Source organism: Sminthopsis crassicaudata, chromosome 4, assembly GCF_048593235.1.
Source record: "Sminthopsis crassicaudata isolate SCR6 chromosome 4, ASM4859323v1, whole genome shotgun sequence".
Lineage (NCBI taxonomy): Eukaryota > Metazoa > Chordata > Mammalia > Dasyuromorphia > Dasyuridae > Sminthopsis > Sminthopsis crassicaudata.
This window is the reverse complement of record NC_133620.1, coordinates 287151700-287164334: the sequence shown is the minus strand read 5'-3', so window position 1 is coordinate 287164334 and position 12635 is coordinate 287151700. Positions and strand designations below refer to the sequence as shown.

The window sequence follows — 12635 nt, the reverse complement described above, 5'->3', positions numbered from 1 at the left end:
TTCTAAACCTGAGGCAGAAATATTTTGAGTTTTAAAATCTGCCTTATAATGTGAAGCTTTCAATTTAACTGGCTTTCTATATCCACAGTGCAATAAAAAACACACATAATTTTGGAAGTTGAGATTAATCTAAAAAATTTAGCCCAGTTTTTGACTATTTCCAGGGAAAAAAGGAGTGGGCCTTTTCTTCAGCTTTCTCATGAATTGTGAACCCTTTTCTTTGGCACTTAAAGTCCTTTACAATCTGACTTCCAAATCATTTGTCCAGGCTCATTATACATAATTTCTGTCCAGACAAATTAGACTTCTTGCCTCACATGTGACATTCTAGCTCTTGTCTAAATGCTTTTACCCTAGTTGTCCCCGACTCCTAGAATACAGCTTCTCCTCCCCTCTTAGAATCCCTTGGGCTTTTTAAAACTCAGCTCAGCTGTCAACTCCAATGTGATACTTTTCCTCATCATCTCAGTTGCTAGCACTTTCTCTCCAAACTACTTTGTAATTGCTATCTACATGACTTACATGAACTAATTTTTTTAAATTTTATTTTTTTATTACAGCTTTTTATATACAAAACACATACATGGGTAATTTTTCAACATTGACCCTTGCAAAAACTTCTGTTCCAATTTTTCCCCTCCTTCCCCCCATCCCCTTCCCTAGATGGCAGGTAGTTCCATACATGTTAAATATTACATAAATTATTAAATACATATGTTGCTTCCAGAGAATTATAAGCAGCTTGAAAACAAGAACTTGTTTCATTTTTGTTTGTCTCACTAGGCAAAGTACTAAATACACAAAATGTGTCAATAAACACTTGCTGACTGTCAGGCTTCAAGCAGAATGTTACCAATAAGTCTAGAAGTTTATCACCTTTCCTTTAGAAGTTAATGTTTATAACTGAAAAAAGAAATGTTCATTGATCTTTATTCTCCATTAATGAATAATTTGGGAAACAAAAAAAATTAAATCACACTTTTTCTTGGCTTCAATATAATCTAATTATTTTTGTGACCCTTAACAATCTTTCACATGTGTGATTGCTTACTTATAAGTCAATATTACATTCCACAATAATTGTTATTTTTAAATGATTACAAAAGGTGTAACCAGAAAATTTCATTATCAGGTAATAAAAAAGTGAACAGTTCAAAAGGAATCAGAATAATTACTGACTCTTCACCATCTTCTGCCTTCTTCCCTTTAAGTTTCATTTTTATTCCAAATTTTTTTAAACCTCTTCCTCTCCCATCTTTCTCAATTGTAGAAAAATAGATATAACATCTACAGCCATGCAAACTCCCTCTTGTGGTCTTATGTCCAGATCAAAAGTGATCAAAAGGCTACATATTTTTTTGAAAAGAAAAAAAATTACAGAAAAAAATGCATTCTCAATTGCTTTTATACTAATTGATCACAAATTACAAAAAAAAATAAAGTTTACCCTTTAAAAACCCCTGAAAATTAAAAGCCTAATGTATTATGAAATTTGTTACAATTCAATTTGAATAAAATTCTTTTAATAACCAACTACAAAAATCTGTTTAAATTCTTCTGTGGTATTGGATTTTTATCAAATTTTTTTAATCTTCTTTAAATAAGCAGAATATCCCTTAGGGCTTGGCAACAACAAAAAAACAAGTTATGATGCTATAAACTATATAGCCTACATCATTTGGGCAGGTCTGGTCTTACACTTCTGGAAAGGTTTAAAAATTGTTCTATCTGTAAATGACACTTACCTTAGGAAAAAAAAAAAACAGATTAGCACTTTATGTTTTTATAAACATATAACAACTTACAAGTCAATAACCTCTACCCATAAAAAAATTTATTTGTCCTTATGCTTTTATAAATATGTCTGAAAAAAATTTCAATACAGAACTGATATTTTTAGGACATGAAAATAAGATATAGAATAATCAAATAAATTGAATACTAAACTTAAGAATTTTTGGCCTGCTACTAATTATATTATTTTCTATTTGGACATATACTGAAGACTTATCTCTCTACAAGAAAGCCACGTATGCAATAGATATAAATGGAAAATCAAGTTATCAATAAGTTAGATTATAAAGTTTATACAATTTCTGAAATATTATAAACTCAAAGAATTGAATTATTTCCTGAATAAATGATTTAACAAGAAGTTGTTATGCATAATGACTTTAATAAGTAATAAGGGTACTTCATCTTTAATAATGAAATTTATATTGAAGGAAGCATTCAATATATATGTTGCAATTAACTTGGGTGGACCTCAGTTTCCCCACCAGTAAAATGAGAAGATTAGACTAAATGGCCACTATAGTCCCTTTGGACTCTAAAATTATAATTATATTATTCTAATTTAACAATGAAGCTCCTGAAAATACAAAGATAAATGAGAAAAGTATGGTCCCTACTCTTTTAAGAAATTATCTAGCAGACAATATCAATTCAAGGAACTCTAGGTTTTCAACCACCTCTGAAATATATTGTCTATATGACTTTTAACTTCTCTGTGCTATAGGAAACTTTCTTAAGATTATCCAATACAAAACTATCTGCACTGATGAGCAGAATTTCCTTAAGAGTTCTTATACAGATGAAATGAAAGTTGCGGATCAAAAACAATTCATAAAAAGGAAGAGATAAGTTCAGAAGGAAAACTGGCTAAGAAAATAATGTATTTAAAATTAGAAATGTTTATAGAGTATGTGATGTTACAATAACTCAATTTGTGCATAGTTTGGAACCTCATATATGATTAAGAGTTGTCTTTGTCTTAACAAAGTGGGGAAAAAAACAAGAAAATTAAAACTTAATTTTAAAATTTAGATTTTTTAAAATGGGCCTTAAAATTAAAATAAGCTTGAATTTTTAAAGTTTATATATTGACCATTTTAATAAGGGACAGCTTGAAACACCATGAAATAAAGGCTATATTTTAATTATGCAACATACTAAAATAATATAGTGATATGAAATTTTACAAATCAAGGACAATATTAATAGTTTAATCTGATTGGGTTCCCAGACTATGAATGAATGGGGAGGGGACAAAAATAAATTAGTGTATATATAACCACACTATTTTGAGTTTATTATATTGATCTGACTGAAATAGTATTCTTATTTTTTAAAAATTCAAATAGGGATATACTGATTTTTCTAGGCAAAACAAAGGAAAAAAAATCAGAATAGATGCTTAATGTTTAAATAAGAGAAACTTGGAAGAGTATATTTATTTGTAATGATTTTCCACAAGGATTCTTCAAATATTCTATTAAAATTATCTCAATACTTTGTAAATAGACACTTTAAATTCAAGGGAAAAAATTAAATCCTCATTCAGTTGTGTGACAGCTTACAAATTAAACTGGAAAAGATCAAAATTTAAAACTTTTAAAAAGTATCCTTTCTAAGAAATGAAACTTACAGCTGAGCTATAAACATATATTATGTTTATAATATATAAACATAATTTAAGAAATGTCTACTTGATAAGTAACCTACATAAAATCTGCTCTATTACCTGCCAAAGATTTCTTAATCTCTTACTATTTTCCACATACAAACTCAATTTTTTATACATACATGCATATGATATTCCATTGGAAACAGTAACTCATTTCTCATCAACATACTATCATTTCCTAGATACTTTATCCTTTTCTACTTCCATTCTCTTCTGTGCCCTACCACTTTTAAATAACTACACTGGTTTCTTTGTAATAATCCAAATCAAAAGGTTTAAAAAAAAAAAAAGTCTAAGCCAACCAAAATAATAATTCTTGTAGGTCTTTCCTCAAAGGAGCAAAGAAAGCTAATCAGATAAAGCTAAACCTTATGAAAACTTAAAACTGAAAAAAAGAATTCAAAATCCAGCTGAAAAACATGAAACAGAATTCAACTAGAAGCTAAATGCTTTCTATTATGCTAAAGTCACAAAATATATATAGAAACTTGTCAGGAACACAAAATAATTCCCATTGTATTTCCTCCTTAAGGCAATCTTTAAGTAATAAAATAAGTTAGTCACCGCCATTCTTCTAAGAATATTACAGTCTCAAGGAGACCTCCCAGCTAAATATTTCCTTATCTCTATGCCAAAATGTTCCCTATTCAAATCTACTTAAACGAGAATAGTGATCTATACTTAAAAGTACCTAGACTTTTAATGCTGTGTATTTATGGTTTTCCAAAACTTTGTGTTATATACTCTTTACCCAGGGTCCTAAAAGACTACATTGTCATTATCTGATTAAAAGTAGGTTATTTGTACAATTCTTTCTTAAAAAATTTAACGTAAGAACATCTTTAAGTGGTATGCTGCGTTGTATAGTAGAATCAGTCCAGTCATGACATTTTTTCTCTCACAAAGAATGAAAAATTCTTTCATATACCACTAGAGTACTAAAAACCATTAGTGCAGTTACTTTTCACCATCATTTTAATATGCAAAAGCACTGATTTTTTCTTCCAGTTACAACACGGCGGTAGGATTTACTACAAGACAGGTGAAATAATAATTAAGAAGGTTACAATCTATACCTCACATACTATGGAAACACTAAACCACTTGGGGAGGGCTAGGGAGACAAAAGAGACAAAGAGCACAAGTAGGACTAGCAAGTAATAACCCAAAGCTCTGGCTAACTTCGGGAAAATTACTTTTCCACTATGACACAGTCCCAGATATCAATGAAAGTGAGAAAATCTTAAATTATACTCGTAATCAGTACCAATATATTTCTCGATTCTCAATTCACTTCTAAAGTTCCCAACTTTCTGTTTCTCAAGTGCAATTAAATAGGAAAGGGGGTTTTCTTTTCCAGCTTCGGGAGAATAGAAACTCTTACACTCGAACTTCACACTCGTTACCTCTCAGAGTTTTGATCTGATAAGATTCTTCCTCCAGCCTCTGATTGAATAGACAACAGCACTGGACATTGGTCATCCAGATCAGGCAAATTCCTGCAGCGGGTGGGAGAGAAGAAAGACACGTTTGGAATCGAGATCTGTCAGTAACCGAATGAGAGAGGAAAAAAAATCAACAACAAAACAGGCAGAAAGAATCAAGCCCAGAACAACCTGTCACTTGCTTCTCTTGGGGAAAAAAGAAACGGGGGTACAGGGAAGGGGAAGTAAGAAGAAAAGGAGAAAGAATCCCCAAAGTGTGTTAAACTCTCCCTCCTTCCCCTCCAAAAAGCACCTTTGGGAAAGGAGCAAATCTTACAGCCTCGGAGATGCGAGGATGGGGGTCGGGGAGGGCACGGGGATCTCTTGGGAGGGATGGGTCTCTGCCTCCTCCAGCTCACTAGGGTCACCGAGGCGCGAGGCACAGGGGAGTCCGCGGGCGCGCGCGCATTCACACACACACACACACACACGTACACACACGTACACACACACACACACACACACACACACACACACACACACACACACACGAGGTAGGAAGCGCTCACTCGCGGCGCGCCCAGCTCACCTCACCTCACCGCCCCTGCCCCACACCGTCCGAGCAGCTTCCCTCTCCGGGGGTGGCCCGGGAAGAGGCGGAATTGGCCAGGGGAAGGGGGGGTGTCCCCGGACCTGATACCGATCCCAAGCCTCCAAGACAGTCGCTGCTTCCTTCTTCTTCTCCTCCTCCTCTTCCTCCTCCTCCTCCTCCCTCAGGTTCCATCCCCACAATCTCTGCCCCAGCCACGCTACCTGCCGCTGAGCTCCTTTCTCGCTAGCCCGCTAGCCCCGTACCCAACCGCTAGCCCGCGCGCCGGTGCGCCGCCGCCGTTGAGTGACAGAGCCCAAGAGCCGGTCGGAGTCCCCCACCCCTCCCACCTCCTCCACCCACTCCCCCCCAACACACTCACACAGGGCAGCGCGGAGCGACGCCCCGCCTCCGATAGCCGCAGGACCGGCCTCCAATAGGTCCCCTAACCTATCAGTCCTCTCCTGAAAGGCGCGCGGGCCGCCGCCCCGCCTCTTCCGATTGGCCACCCGCGCGCGGCCTATGCAAATAAGGCGCCGCCTCCACTCTTTCTTGTCTAGTCCTTCTTTTCTCCCCTCCCTCCCTCCCCGACCTCTCCACTTGCCCAAGCCCCAGCAGCCCACGTGTCTTCTCTATACCGGACCCAGTCGCCACCCACACGAGCTTAGAGGACTGGAGCCCTTCGACGCCCCTGTGCCGCTGGGCAATCCCTCCGGGAGGACTGCGATAAACTACTTACTCTGTTATCGCAGGACTTCCCTTCCTCCTTTAGCGCCGGACGCTCGGCTGCCACTCTCTCCATCTGGCCCACGAAACTGCCCTGAAGATGGAAGCGCATGGGAGTGGAGGGGTAAAAAGAGAGCTTCCGTCCCTAGGACTACCTGGCCACACTTTAGATAACGTCCCGGAAAGTCCAAGATGCCTCAGGACAGAGCAGTCCTCTGCCTCCTGGAGCCGGGCCAGTGGTACTCAGTAAATATTTGTTTAATTGGATGTTTTGAAGCCAGAGGGAAGTACCTTCTTTTCTAATGACTGTTTTGAACTTTCCTTTCTCGTAAGCTCTCTGAGCTTAAATACAGCTCAAATGTATAAAATGTTTCCACGGGGAAGAACTGTTCCTCACTGCAATCCTGTGAGGTGAGTAAATAGTCCTAGTCTATTTGGGGGAAGATTGAAACTCATCGATCTTTAAGTGATTTGCCCAGAAGCAGCCAGATCTCCTGAGCACAGGAAAGATCCGCGCTTTTTCCTACCTGGCTGTCCATCAAACTACAGGTATTCATCGAGCAGCTGTCACATGCAAGGGAGAGTCTGACTACAAGCTGGGAAAGGACACGAGAAGAAACTAGGAAGATCTTTGCTCTCCAGGAACTTCACACTTTGCCACTCAGTAACTGCCACAAAGACTTTCCCATGAGAATTAGGAAAGAATTAGGATTCTCCAGAGCAAGAAGATAAGAGCCGAGAGAGCACTAGATCAAAGTCCATAAAATCACATGAAGTTCTTCAGAGGTCCACATCTAAAAACGAAAAGCTTGAAGCAGAGGCTTAGCTTGTTTTACAAAGGAAGTCCTGTTTTACAAAATAGCGAGATTTAAGAGGTGACACCTGCTGAAAGTATGCAAAAAGTTCAATCTACAACCGTTTGAGGATTGACTCTGTGCAGCAGCACAGTGTTTAAACTCAGAATAAAATATTCTAGTAATCCTTAGATTAAAACCTAAATCTCTTGATTCCCCTAGTTCTATACAGGTTCTATGATTATATTCTCAGGCAAATAAAAGAGTTCATAATTCAGCAAGGAAATATAACATTTATGCTAGTAAATATGATAGAAAGTGAATTGCTATCAGTGATTAAGAGACATGCATCAAGGATTATAAGAGAAAAATGAAAGGAGTAAGTCGCGTAGTCCTTAAGGGCAGGGACTGTCTCTTGCCCTTTTTGGTAGCCTCAGGATTCAATGTCTAGCACATAGTAAGTGCTTAATAAATGTTTATTAATTATTATTTCTGACTAGGGACATTTATTGTCGTTCAATTGTGTTCAACTCTTCCTGGTTCCATTTGGAATTTTCTTAGCAAAGCTAGTGGATTGATTGCCATTTCTTTCTCCAGGTCATTTTACAAATATGAAAAGTGAGGCAAGCAGAGTTAATGACTCGCCCATGATCACAAAACTATTTTAATATCTGAGGCCAGATTTAAATTCAGAAAAATGAGTCTTCCTGATTCCAGGCCAGCATTCTATCCACTTTTCCACCTAAGGATACTTTGGTAAGGATTTATGGAGGAAGATCATAGCTGAGCTGACCTTGAAGGTTTTAAAAGGATCCTGCCCAAGATAAGGAAGATGTTCTAGGCATAAAAAATAGCACAAACAAAGAACAGATGTGGACACCACCCTAGTTCAGTCCTTATTTACTTCACCTGAACTATTGCATTAACTCGCTAATTACTCTTCCTGCTCCAAGTCTTCCTTCTTTCCAGTCTATCCTCCACACAGCTGCCAAATTGATATTCTGAAAGTACAAGTGTGATCATATAACTCCCTGACCAAGAAATTCTAGTGGTTCCCTTATTCCATCTAAGATGAAATGCAAACATCGTTGACATTTATTTAAAGATCTTCACAATCTGCCTCCAGCTTAATTTTCCAAGTTTATGACACATTACTTCTCTTCACATATCCCATGGTACAGTCAAAATGTCATTCTACTGCCTTTGCCTTGCTTAACTCCCATGCCTGAAATGGACTCTCTCCTTACTTTCCAATTCCCCTTAAATGCCTCTTCCTGCAAGAGGTCTATTGCCTTGGTTGCTGGTGTTCTCCTCTTTAGTTTGTACATGTTTGATATATAGATATACATAAATTGATCACAGATTCCATTTAGAGCTAGAGAGGTCCTTATAGAGCATCTAGTCTAACCTCTCAATTTTCAGATGAGAAACCTGAGAAATAATTTTCTTGGGAGCAAGGAATGTCTTTGTGTCCCTAGCAACTAGCACAGCCCCTAGACTATAATGTCAGGCACTTAATAAAGCCTTGTTAAGTGAATTATCTCATTGATAAGACTGATATCATAGCCATTTTGGCTCTGAAGTAGGGAACAGAAAAAGGAGTATTGAAAAGGCTAGAAAGAAAAGTTGTAGGTGGTCTTAAAGGCCAAGTACTGGAGGTCAGACTAAATTCACTAGATAATGGAGAACTTCTGAAGTAATAGACTCATTTTATTACAACAGTCCTGGCAAATAGGATAGTGTAGTATGAGCATTATTGTCCATATTTTATAGATGAGGAAACAAAGTCATTGAGGTTTGGTGACCAGTCCAGAGTCATAGAAGTCATAAGAATTTGGTAATACAGTGTCAAGGAGTTGACTTGAGTTCAGGTCTTAGACATGTATATACATAAATATAATACAAAATAAAGTCTGCATGACCATAAATATCTATGTGGGCAAGTATTTATACTCAGTTTTCTATAGATCCCATCCATTTTTAAGACTCCAAATTTGAGATAATCTCAAAATTGCTGCTTTAAGGAAAATGAGGAAGGACACAGATCATTGATTATATGATCTTGAATCTAGAAATTTGTGCCCTTTTAATGAAAGGGACCTTAAAAACCATCTAGTGCAGTTAATATATTTTACAGATCAGAACCTGGAGACCTCAGAAGTTAAGTGGCAGATCCAGGGTTACACAAGTAGGAAGTGGCAAAAGTGAGATTTGAACCCGGGTCCAAATATATTATTCTCATTATAGTGTAGTATAAATCTGAAATCAGAAGACTTGAGTTTAAATTCTGGCTCTGCTACTTGCTACCTGTGTAATCTTAGAAATATCATTTAACCTCTCCTGATCCTCACTACGGGACATATTGGCTATATGACATTTCAGTCCTAATGAATAAGGAAAGTCCTTCCAGCTCTTGTGAATAGTGTGCAGTATGAATTGTAGTGAAGAAAACCTAGAGATAGGAAAAACCAGGAAAGAGGAAAGAAATGAAAGATTTCAAAAGAAAAGAGGACAGATTGGGAAAGACACAATACATATTCTGTAGAAATACTCAACAGGACTTGGCAACTGCTTGAGTGAGAAAAATGAGAGAAAGGGAGGAAGCAAGAATGACACTGATTTTCCAATCTCAGTGATTTGGAAAAACAAACAAACAAATATGGTACTCTTGATAGGAACTGGGAAAATTAGGAATTTCATATAATTCCACAAACCCTACTAATATGTGCCTAGGCAATGAAAATATAAAGACAAACTAGAACAAATATTTACACGCTATTTGGAGGAGGAAAATGAAGGATAATATTTTTTTAAAAGTTTGGAAAGGGAGAAGGGTTCAGTTTTGTATTCATTGGGACAGTCTTCAGAAATATATTGCTAGACCTTCACCTCACCTGGAGTCGGTTCCCTGCCCCCTAAAGGTGTTTAAATTGAGGTTCAGAGGAGAAGGTGGTAAATCTCAGGAAATATATTTTCAACCATGTTGAAGCTTGGTAAATGGGCAGCTACCAATGAGTAAAAGTACAAAGTTTTCCTAGTAGCTAGAAATTGAAACTGAATGGCTGTGATTTGTAGGTGGGAGGGCTGGGTCATAAGGCAGGCAATAAAATAGACTTTCCCTGCACAAACTGAAATTCTGCTAAGGCAGATTCGGGGAGGGGAGGAAGTAGGGTAAACTCAATGGCATCATATGCAGACAATAACCCTGACTACTGCACCACCCACAGCAGCATCTGAACAATGTATTTATGCTGCTCGATGTTGTCCATAATTCAGGAGTGATGTGATTATGGCTGAAGAAAACCAGTGTATGATGAGCAATCCTTTATAAATATTAAAAGGCTGATCTGTCTCTACAGCTGTGTTTGCAAAGCCTTTCACTGTTAGTCCCCATCACTTCTTACCTGCCACATCCAGAAACTACTATTTATAAATAATCTATTCAAAACAATAGGATAGTAGCCAGGAGGCTAAGGTTCTGATTCTGTTACTATCTAGCCAATTAGACAAATCATTTGGAATCTCTGGGTCATTCATAGATTTAGAGATGAAAAGGATGGTAGAGGCCATCAGATCTTATATTTCATGTTATATATGAGGAAACTGAGACTGAGATTTATCCAAAATCACCTGGCTGTTGTCTGAGATGATTTAAATTTAGGTCTTTTCAACTCTAAGCCCAGAATTCTAACCACTGTATCACATAATTGCCACAGATTTTAAGTAATTCACTTCTAAACTTAAAAGGTTCTCTCAAGTCCCTCTCCAGTTCAAAAATTCTGGCATCTTTGTTAATACACAACAGAAAGTCCTGCCTGCTGCTTTTGCTTCTGTTTCTTAACTGTGTACACCACAGTGTTGGAAACTGTTCCTCTTCTTCTCATCATACTTGGTATAGAGTTAGGGTGACCCACACATTCCTACTGCATGGTTTCTTTGATTGCTTGTCCCTGAGTATGCTGAAGAAGCCTACCCTTGCCTGGGGTGAAAAAATTCCCTAGCCTCACCTTATGTCTCCCAAGAAATAAAAACTAAACCTAAGAGTCTCTGATTCTCTGATCCTTATAGTATCTTCTGCCAGGTATTAAATCCACAAATGCCTTACAGTTATTAATAACTATTCTCAGGCTAATGAAAGTCTCAAGGATCTAGAGGTAATGGAGTCACTCAAGATTATTAAAGCCTGCTGGATTTTTATCATTCAACTGATTATTGAGAATTGCATTGTATTATTTACAAGACAGTTCAGAAACTGCCTGGCAATTTTTGGGGGGGTATTGACTGATATATAGATATATGTTGTTAAGCAATACAAATGATTTGCCCCTTCAATGTATTTTATTATTTCTAAGAACAAAGTATTACATATGTACTTCATTCAGATTTGCAAATAACCAGTTACATGAAGAGATGATAAATAAAATTAAATATATTTCCCTTCCCTTTACTGAGGAGAGCACAGAAAGAGCATAGAATGTTACCTGTGCTATTAGATAAGGTCATATTTGTTCAACTTTTTCTTCACTAAAAGGAAATGTTAAATAGGAGAGGGCAGCATACATCAGGGAAATAAAAGGTATTTTTAAAAAGGCATTAATAAAACTTTTAAAAATAATTCCCACCATTTACCTGGGGCAAGTAATAGTTGTGACTGGAGAATGATAATTATTTTCATTTGTATTCTCTGGATTAGTAAGAAATATAGGTGGACTAGTAAATGTTTGTTTATCTACAATTCTGATATATATTATTATCTTTTTATTTCTCAGTAGTGAATAAATATATTTTTTAGAAGAGGAAATGCCTAACAAACATTAATCTCTTACCCACTTGTTATGATAAGCCACAATGTCAACTTCTTTTTTTTTTCACTGGCTGTGAACCAAGTTGACACCTAAATTTTTTTTCTTCTGAGGAACACCTGGCTGATTGATGGCTGATGTGGAACATCTTTTGACCTCTGTTTTCACCACAATGACTATTATCTCCATCTTAGAAATGAAATAGCAGAGGCCTAGAATGACATTCTGGGTAGTTTTTTATTGACCTGTTTATGTTCTGACCCAACTCTCTTATTTCAAATATGATTGATGTATTAACTTCCACCTATGAAAGATTTTTTAAATATTAAAGCTTTTTATTTTCAAAACATGCATAGATAATTTTCAACATTCACCCCTGCAAAACCCCATGTTCCAATTTTTTTCCTTCCCTTCCCCCAATTCTCTCTCCTAGATGGCAAGCAGTCCAACATATGCAAAACATGAATTCTTCAATACATATTTCCATGCTGCACAAGAAAAATCAGATTAAAAAAGGAAAAAATGAGAAAGGAAACAAAATGCATGCAAACAACAACAAAAAAAAGTGAAAATACTATGTTGTGATCCACACTCAGTCCCCACAGTCCTCTCTCTGGGTGCAAATGGCTCTCTTCATCATAAGACCATTGGAACTAATCTGAATCACCTTGTTGAAAAGAGCCACATCTCTTTTTTTTTTTTTTTTTTTTTTTTTTTTTCCTGAGGCTGGGATTAAGTGACTTGCCCAGGGTCACACAGCTAGGAAGTGTTAAGTGTCTGAGATCATATTTGAACTCGGGTCCTCCGGAATTCAGGGCTGGTGCTCTATCCACT

General features: G+C 36.9%; 1 protein-coding gene across 9 annotated transcripts in view; it reads right to left on the bottom strand.

Annotated features, from left to right (window-relative positions):
• The window catches only part of FKBP5 (FKBP prolyl isomerase 5), a 141871-nt gene extending 136018 nt beyond the window's left edge, over positions 1–5853 (bottom strand). The window contains exons 1-2 of one of the 9 annotated variants that reach the window (XM_074311160.1): positions 5704–5853; positions 4873–4965 (exon numbers count right to left, since the gene is read on the bottom strand). The gene's annotated coding sequence lies outside the window, so the exon portion shown is untranslated. The other 8 variants (XM_074311161.1, XM_074311162.1, XM_074311166.1 and 5 more) reach the window with 8 other exon arrangements.
• Between the last annotated feature and the right edge of the window lie 6782 nt (positions 5854–12635).